Below are 8,900 nucleotides of genomic sequence, written 5' to 3'. Positions count from 1 at the left end.
AAATCGTACCACAGGGAACTTGGGCTTCTTGCTGTTACTATGTGTGTACATTTCAGTTGTTTTGTGTTCATTGTTTTCTCCTATGTGCAGATTTTCAGGGCTGTGCTGAGGATCCCCTCTGAGCAGGGACGGCACAAGGCCTTTTCCACCTGCCTCCCTCAACTGGCCGTGGTCTCCCTATTCCTCAGCACTGCAGCGTTTGCCTACCTGAAGCCCCCCTCCATGTCCTCCCCATCCCTGGATCTGGCACTGTCAGTTCTGTACTCGGTGGTGCCTCCAGCCCTGAACCCCCTCATCTACAGCCTGAGGAACCAGGAGCTCAAGGCTGCAGTCTGGAGACTGATGACTGGATACTTTCAGAAACAATAAACTGCTGGCCAATTTCTGCAAATCACTTGTAATAAAAGTCATCTTTGATAATTTTTGTTGATTTGATTGTGGGGTTTTTTCAATTTTTTTCATATTGTCAAAAAAGAAATGTAATTGTTTGTGCCATTTCTCATTTTGTTTCTCCCCCCTTCCCTCTGGCCACAGGCTGTGTCAATGAGGGGCTGTGCTCTCAGTGCCTTTAAATGAACTGAAGGATCTCCCATCAAAGTTTTCTGCAGAGAAGCCCTCTTTTTGCCTTCTCTGGAGCTGCAGCAGCAATGTCTGTGTGCAGAGCTGGGGCAGATCAGTGCTGGCACAGCAGCTGTGCCCAGCAGCAGCAGCACTTGGTGTTGCCAGTGCTGCTGCCATGGCCCTGCCCCGCTGCCCTGGTGGCCCTGGTGTTGCTGTAGGGCCTGAGTGCTCTCGGGGCCGGGCACAGCCCTAGGGGTGGCAGTGCCGGGGCTGCAGCAGGGACAGGTCATGGGCACTGCTGGGGCAGCGCTGATGCCTCAGCCCAGGGCCTGGGGGCTCCAGGCTCCTTGCCCAGGCTCTCTCAAGAACACGGCCAGGCCAATGCTCAGCACAGAAAACCCCATGATCAGCCCCAGGCTGGCCGTGGGCAGGCTGTGGGCAAACAGCATGGCTGGTGCTCTGCAAGGGCCCTGGGGCAGACGGGAAGGAGCAGCAGAGCAGAGGCTGATCCATCCCCAATGCACTGGACAGCTCAGGGCAGCGTCCCAGAGCATCCTCATGGAGCTGCCAACAACATCCCCCATCTGCAGCCCTGGCCTCTCCCCCAGCTCACACAGGTGCCCCATCCTTGCAGGCACAGACACGGCAGCACTGGCTCAGGAGCCCCTGTTTGCATTGCACACAGCAGACGGGAGCACCCTCATGCTGTTTGTGTGGGGACATGAACCTGAGGGAGCACAAATGCCATCAGCCCCTGGGGCCGCCAAGGGCTGGGGGACAGCAGAGAAACCACTCAGCTTTGTCCTGGCCTCTGCAGTCAGCCAGAAAGTTTGTTCCCATCAGCTGGGTGTTTCCTATCCCACTGCAGACGCTGTTGCTCAGAGCCAGGGCTGCCTGACAGCCACCCCCAAACTGCCCTGAGCATTTCCTTGGCTTCACCTTTGCTGTCTTTACCCTTCCTGATACAAATGTCTTCCCATTGCCTACCCCTATTCCCTCCCATGCAAACAGCCCATCCCCATTTTCCCTTCCCTCTCTGGCCCCACTCCCCATTGCAGTTCCTGACTTAGCCCCATGGGAACGTCCCTTGGGGACCAGGATCATCCTACAAGTGCTGCAGGAATTGTCTGCAGGCTCCTGCAGTGCCTGGTGCTGCTCCCTTGCCAGAGGCACCCCAGGCCAGGGGGGCACATCTGAGCTGCTGTGTCTGGCTCTGGGGCTCCACCTTCTCAGCAATGCAGAGGAGCTGCAGAGGGTCTGCAGGATGGACAGGATGGGCTTTGGGGCTGGCAGAAGCTGAGGGACCTGGGCTGCTGGAGTTTCTGAAGAGGAGGCCCAGGGCTCATCCTGCAACTGCTCCAAGGGTGGTTTCCGAGAATCCAGAATCAGCAAGGCTGGAAAAGACCTTGGAGATCATCAAGTCTAATCTGTGCCCTGAGACCACCTTGTCTCCCTTAGCCTCCTCTTCTCCAGGATAAACAACCCCAGCTGCCTCAGCTGCTCCTCACAGGACATTTGCTCCAGACCTCTCACCAGCCTTGTTGCCCTTCTCTGGACACGCTCCAGCCCCTCCATGTCATTTCTAAATATGGGGAACCCAGAACTGGACACAGCACTCGAGGTGCTGCCCAAGCAGTGCTGAGCACAGGGGAAGAATCACTGCCCTGCTCCTTCTGGTCACAGCATTCCTGATCCAGGCCAGGAGCCATTGGCCTTCTTGCCCATCTGGGCACACTGCTGGCTCATGTCCTGCCTGCTGTCCATCAGTCCCTGCTGATCCCTTTCTGCCTGGCTGCTCTCCAGCCACTCTGCCCCCAGCCTGTAGTGCTGCAGGGGTTGTTGTGGCCAAAGTGCAGAACCTGGCACTTGGACTTGTTAAACCTCACCTTGTTGGATCTGGGCCCTGCATCCATCCTGTCCAGGAGCCCTGCTCCCAGCATGAGCCCAGTGTCTGCCCCTGTGTGCTTCCAGTTTCCTTGTCACTCCCAGCATGATCCTGGTCAATTCCCCTCACTCCTGGCCGGATCCCTCTTCTTCCCAGTATGAGCCCAGGCACTCCCAGTCATTCCCCATTATGATGCAATTTGTCCCCAACATGGTCCCAGTTGCTCCCACTTTCATCCAGTGTGTTTCCAGTTCTACCATTTGCCCCTAGTATAGTCCCAGTATCTCCCAGTATGATCCCAGTATGATCCCAGTCTCTCCCAGCAGGGCCCCAGTCACTCACACCTGCCCCCAGTGGCTCCCAGTGTGATTCCAGTCACTACCTGCATGGTCTCAGGCACTCCCAGTATATCTGAGACAGAGTAAAGATCCATTCTGAATTAGGTGAAGTGTCTAAGAAAGGTGAAAAGTCTGTGAGGCCAAAGCTGAAGGAAAAACTCGCATGCCGAGACAGCAAGGAGACAGAGAAAGAAAAACAGAAAAGACCACAAGGTCGATTTGCCCCCGACTTAGAAATTCCTTTGATAAAGAAGAACTGGTGCTAAATGTCATACGGAATGAATATGTATGAACTTATTGTGGAACTGTATGCATATGCATTTGGAAGGGGGATAAAAGAAGACCCGAGGTCTTCAGAGGCACGCATGCCTTGTTGGGGGACTTGCGTCCGGTGCGCGTCGTAATAAAAGCATACCGGGCTTTACAACTTTTACAAAGTTGTGAGGTTTCTTCTTTTCTCCGCAAAACATTATGGCGTACCAGCCAGGAGATCTCTGTCCCCGCAGGGGCAGGGGGGATAGACGGACCTCCAAGGCGCGCCCTAGGATTTTTTCCTGGTGGGGCTCCGCTCGTCTCAACTTGCCACCTGCGAGGACAGACAACGACCTGCTGGCCTGCGGAGGAAGATACAGTATGTACTGAGGGCCCCTGGGGGAGGGAAAGGAGAGCAAGGGAGTAAACCACCCAGAGACGTCTGGGTTCAGCTGATAGAGCAGCTGTATTAGAGATGGGGTTCATCGTTCTGATAGAGCAGACCGCAAGCGGTTCTGAGGGTGAGCCGGGTGAACCCGTGTATGTGTGTATTGGGGGTTCATAGTTCTAATAGAGCAGAACTGCTGAGCCCATGTGTGTTTTGTTTGTGTGTGTGTGTGTGATGTCCGGACACTGTGTTGCTGTATGGTTAATGTGTGCATTGTGTGGTCAGTGCACTGTGTTTCTAATCGTGCAAGTGCATAAGTGTATGGTGTATAAAAGAGAATAAATCTACAGTGCCCAACAGTGCGAGGGGGGTGAGTACTACCCGTGTTTGAAGCAGCTGAGTGAGGCCTGAGGCGCTGGCTGCAGCAGCCTGTGGGGGCAGGGAGAGAAGTGCCCCACGGAGAAGCGAGTGGAGGAATGTCAGTGATGGAATTTATTTTGTTTAAATGTAGTGATTTGTGTAGATTTGGTACATTTTAACCATGAGTAGGAGCTCAGAGAGGTCCTTTGCCTTGGATGTTTGGATTTGATCTCTAGACTGTATGCTGTTATTTTGATTGTGTCCAGGAAAATTTGATGTGAGTAAATGCCGAATTATGGTATGCTGTGTTGTGTTGAGAAAAGTGAGCACTTTGAGAGATATGCCCTTTCCCAGTGATTTTGTGTGGTGATTTTCTTCTGCTGCATTGTGGTAATTTGATTCTCAGATTGTATAGTAGTGTTTGCGGAGATTTTAAGATTTTGTTGCAACAAGAGTAGCATTTTACATAGGAGAACTATAGTACGGTGATTTATGCTTAACTACGATAAAGCGAGTTAAAGGAATTCCAAGAATTTTCCCCCTCACAGCAATTCAAGCCTTGGCTCTAGTGAATTTGAGATAAAGGGGGGGTGCAGGTGCGTGTGTCTGTGTCTGTGGGCATATCAGGCTGTGACTAGCAACAGCCTTTTTACAAAGCAGTAAAAGAAGTGTAAGTAGGCACAGTGCTTAATTAGATTGTGCAAGAAGAGAACTAGAAAAGATTGATATTTTGTTTGATCAGAACATAGTGTCTATGTCACGTTTTTGATTAGCATGCTGTGTGAGGTGACAGTGGCTGTCCCCTGGGCACAGGGACAGCTCTGGCTGCCCTGTCTCCCCAGGGAACACGGGAATGGCCTGTGAGCAAAAGCTGGATGTGCAGGTATTATTGCAGTGCGGTGTTTATGAGAAACACTGGTATTGCTGTTTTGCTATCAGGGCACATACCCCGAGTGTAAACTAGAGGTTTCTGGTCAAGCGGATTCAGAACCTAAGGTCTTAGAGCTTGTGTGTGGGAACCACATCTGATACTTGCCACCTGGAGCTGTGTGTATAGGAGGAAAGTTGAGAAACTACTGTGAAGGTCTGTAAAAAGGTTTGAGTGGAAGCGAGATAGGGCAAGGAGAAATAAATAATGAGAACTAACCAGAGCAAAGAGGTTCCTAAATTAGCCCCTTTTGGAAGGGGCTCACTGGGAGAAGGCTGCCAGCAGGAGCAGCTCAGAAAATAAAAAGATTTATAATACTTCATTGCAGTTAGTACTGTTTTAAAATAGGAAGATAAATGGGATAGAGTTTTTGTATGCTGAAACGTCTTTTTGTTTTAAGAAATCACCCAGAATGGCAAAGAGACTGTAAGATCAGACCGCCCTCTGGTCTTGGCCCTTGAAAATGGAAAACAAGGCAAAGAGAAAGCAAATCAAACATGTTGTTCACCATGCAGCATAAGATAGCAACGTATGAAATCAGGCAAGGATTATCATGCTGAAATGCAAAGCAATCACAGTTCACAAAATGAGTACATATGATTTGCTAAAGGCTCCTCCCAAGGTAAGGGAATAAGGGTAAAGATGACCTCCCCAAAAGGGAAGAATTTTTGTTGACACAAGGGTCATATATTCAGTTTTAATAAAGCTTTAGTACCTGTGGAGAATGTTTATGTTGTAGTGTGGGGAATGAACAAATGGCCAGTCTGAGAAGGCATACTTGTGCAAACCTTTAAAGTAACATGTGTACTATGTGTACCTAAAAGCTTTTGTACAATTTGCTCAATTTGCTAAACATTCTCAAATGAGAAAGGTTACTCTGGAGGCAAATGATATGAAGATGTTAGGCTTAACATTAACAGACACTGAAATTAAGAAAGACATTAGTAAGGAGATATTAGAATAAGTAAATAAATGTTTTCAAGGGTATGGGCCTCTGCTGTACCAGGGAGAATGAAAGATGTTCCCCCATGAGCATCAAGTTTAAGGAAAGAACACAACTAGTGAGAACTGAGTAGTACCCTCAAAAGGAAGATAAGGAAGGAATCAGCCCAATAATTGATAGTACTGGATTAAGGGCTGTTAATAAGATAACACAGAATTTATACCCTGTGGTAGCAAATCCATATACCTTACTAACTTGTTTAACACCTGAGCTAACCTGGTTCACTGTTTTAGGCCTAAGAGATGCCTTCTTTTGCTTCCCTATCCACAAAGCCAGCCAGAAAATTTTTCCATTCAAACTCAAGCTCACATAGTCCATGTGCCTGAAGGCTTCAAGATTCCCCACTCCGATCGGAGAACAGCTTGCAAAGACCCAGAGTCCCGGGAAGCTCCACAAGAGGAAAGGAGGCTGCTGCAGTACGTGGACGATCTTCTAGTAGCTACTCGGACGAGGGAAGCAGGAGAAGCCTGGACGGTAAGGCTTTCGAATTTTCTAGGAGTCTCAAAGAAAAAGGCGCAGGTAGTGAAACAGAAGGTAATCTACCTGGGGTAAGAAGTGAGTGCTGAGCAGCAGGCTTTAAGGCAGGGAAGCCGTATGCCAAACCCCGAAACCCCAGACAACGAAAGAACTCCGAACCTTCTTAGGCATGGCAGGGTAGTGCCAGCTGTGGGTTTATAATTATGGACTGTTCGCCAGACCCCTCTATGCTCTTATTGCCAATGGAAACTGAGATCTCCAGGGGACAAAAGACACCACACGGGCCTTTCGCCAGCTAGAGAGAGTGCCCTCATGTCAGCTCCAGCTTTGAAACTTCCAGATGTAAGTAAACCATTCTTTCTATTTTTCCATGCAAGGAATTGCCCAGGGAATATTGGCTCAGGACTTGGGCCCATACTGAAGGGCAGTTGCTCACTTCTCTAAGCAACTAGATGCAACAGCCAAAGGATGGCCAGGTTGCCTCAGAGGTGTAGCAGCAGTTGTGCTGAATATTCAAGAGGCATGCAAGTTTACCCTGGGACAAAATTGACTGTGCTAGTGTCCCACACAGTGTCCGCAGCACTGGAAGTAAAGGGTGGCCACTGGCTCTCACCACAGAGGTCTCTGAAATGCCAGGCCATCATGGTAGAGCAAGACGATGTAGAGATAGTGGTGACTAATATTGTCAATCCAGCTTCCTTTCTCAGTGGAATCAAAGAGAAGCAGTACACCATAGTTGCCTAGAGACCAGTGAGGCTACCTACTCCAGCCGCCCAGACTTAAAGGACACTCCTCCGGACGATGCAGAGACCTGGTTCACTGACAGGAAAGCGACATTGCAAAGTTCACAGTGACTACCTGCAGAGAGGTAATAGAGTCTGGACCCTTACCAACAAGTACCTCTGCGCAGAAGGCTGAGATAATTGCCCTGACCCGTGCCCTGGAAAGGGCAAAAGGGAGGAGAATAACCATCTACACAGACTCAAGGTATGCATTTGGAGTCATACATGCACATGGAGCCATCTGGAAGGAGAGGGGACTGCTGACCTCACAAGGAAAGAAGAGACAATCCAGCTGCTGGAAGCAGTTCAGCTACCTGAAAAAGCATATTAAGGCACACCAGAGAGTGAGCTTAAAATTGGAGGAAAGGAATGAGCTGGCAGATGGAGAGGCAAAGAAAGCAGCAAAGGGTGAGGTACAGATTTTCCTCGAAGGTAAGCCATAATACAATAATACTAATCAAAGGAGACATACAACTGCAAGGGGTGGGCTACCATTGAAAGAGAGCTAGCAATCCCTTCCCATTTTCGTGGTTACTAGTAAAAGAAGGGCACTAGAAAACACACTAGGGCCTAACTACTTAAAAGCCTTTTATAGAAGTGTGGCTCCTTTCTCAAAATGACCAAGGCTGCCAGTGATACAGAGGGCATTGAGATTAAGTGTTGACTTTGAAGTAGTAATTTCCACAGGCTTTCTAGAACACACATCTGATTGAAACAATTGTTGTATCGTTGTCAGGAAGTTTTATGCCACTATCACTCAGGTGAGCTGACAATGTGATCCTTGCCTCCAGACTAACCCCAAAATACGCCCCCGGCCAAAACTTGGTCAGACTGGGAGAGGCCATGGGCCTGTACAGCAGTGGCAAATAGACTTTTCAGAACTCCCAAGGAAAGGGGGGTATCAGTATTTACTGGTATTGATAGATACATTTTCAGGGTGGCCAGAAACATTCCCCACCAGAACTGTCAAAGCTGAAGAGGTGACCAGATTATTTTTACAAGAAATAATACCACGCTTCAGAGTTCTGGCCACGATATCCTCAGATAAAGAATCACATTTCATTTTCAAAATAGTGCAACAGATTAGAGGCCACCTGGGCATAGATTAGGAACTTCACACCCCATACCACCCCCAATCAAGCAGCCAGGTGGAGAGAATGAAGAAGACTGGGGCAAGAAGTTAATCTACCCTGGCCCAAGCTCTTCCACTAGCATTATTGGAAATTCAAACTAAACCTTGAGCTAAAGGAATCCTGAATCCTTTTGGAATGCCTTATAGAAGACCATATAGAATACAAAGGGAATGTCCAGAATGTCCACCTACATGGTAGCATTAAGCAAACAGCTCAGAGTAATTGAGAAACACGTGGCTGGAACTCGGAGCAGGGAGTTAGATTGCATGGGGATGATGTATATGTTAAGTCACTTACAGAGAAGACTTTGGAACCACAGTGGGAGAGACCACTGCAAGTACTTCTCACCACCTTCACTGCAATCAAAATCAAGGAGCAGGACACCTAGATTCATCACTCTTGAGTGAAGAAAGCCCAGAAACCCCTTAAGGAGTGACACCAGGAGACAATGAACTGAGACTAAAACTTACTCGGGCAAAATGAGTACATTGCGGTCGAGAGTAGCTCATATTTTAGTTTGTAGAATTGTTTGTAGAATTGTTTTGTGTGTAATCATAACTGAAGTTTCAGAACTTGAGAGTACCTCTGTTCAAAGTAATGCTAAATGGCCTTGGTCCCTGGCATTTAATCAGTATACTGGATCCATAGGAAAACCTTATGAGATAAAAGATTTAAACTTATCTACTCTAGTAATCCACAAGAATCAGGTATATGAGGAGCAAGAATGGCAGGAACAGGAACTGTGGACTCTTCAAGGAATCAGAGGAGAAGAAATCAAAGTAGGGTGCCAGGT

The sequence above is a fragment of the Melospiza melodia genome, chromosome 27 (genome assembly GCF_035770615.1).
Source record: "Melospiza melodia melodia isolate bMelMel2 chromosome 27, bMelMel2.pri, whole genome shotgun sequence".
Classification (NCBI taxonomy): domain Eukaryota; kingdom Metazoa; phylum Chordata; class Aves; order Passeriformes; family Passerellidae; genus Melospiza; species Melospiza melodia.
Note: the sequence above shows the minus strand (reverse complement) of the source record.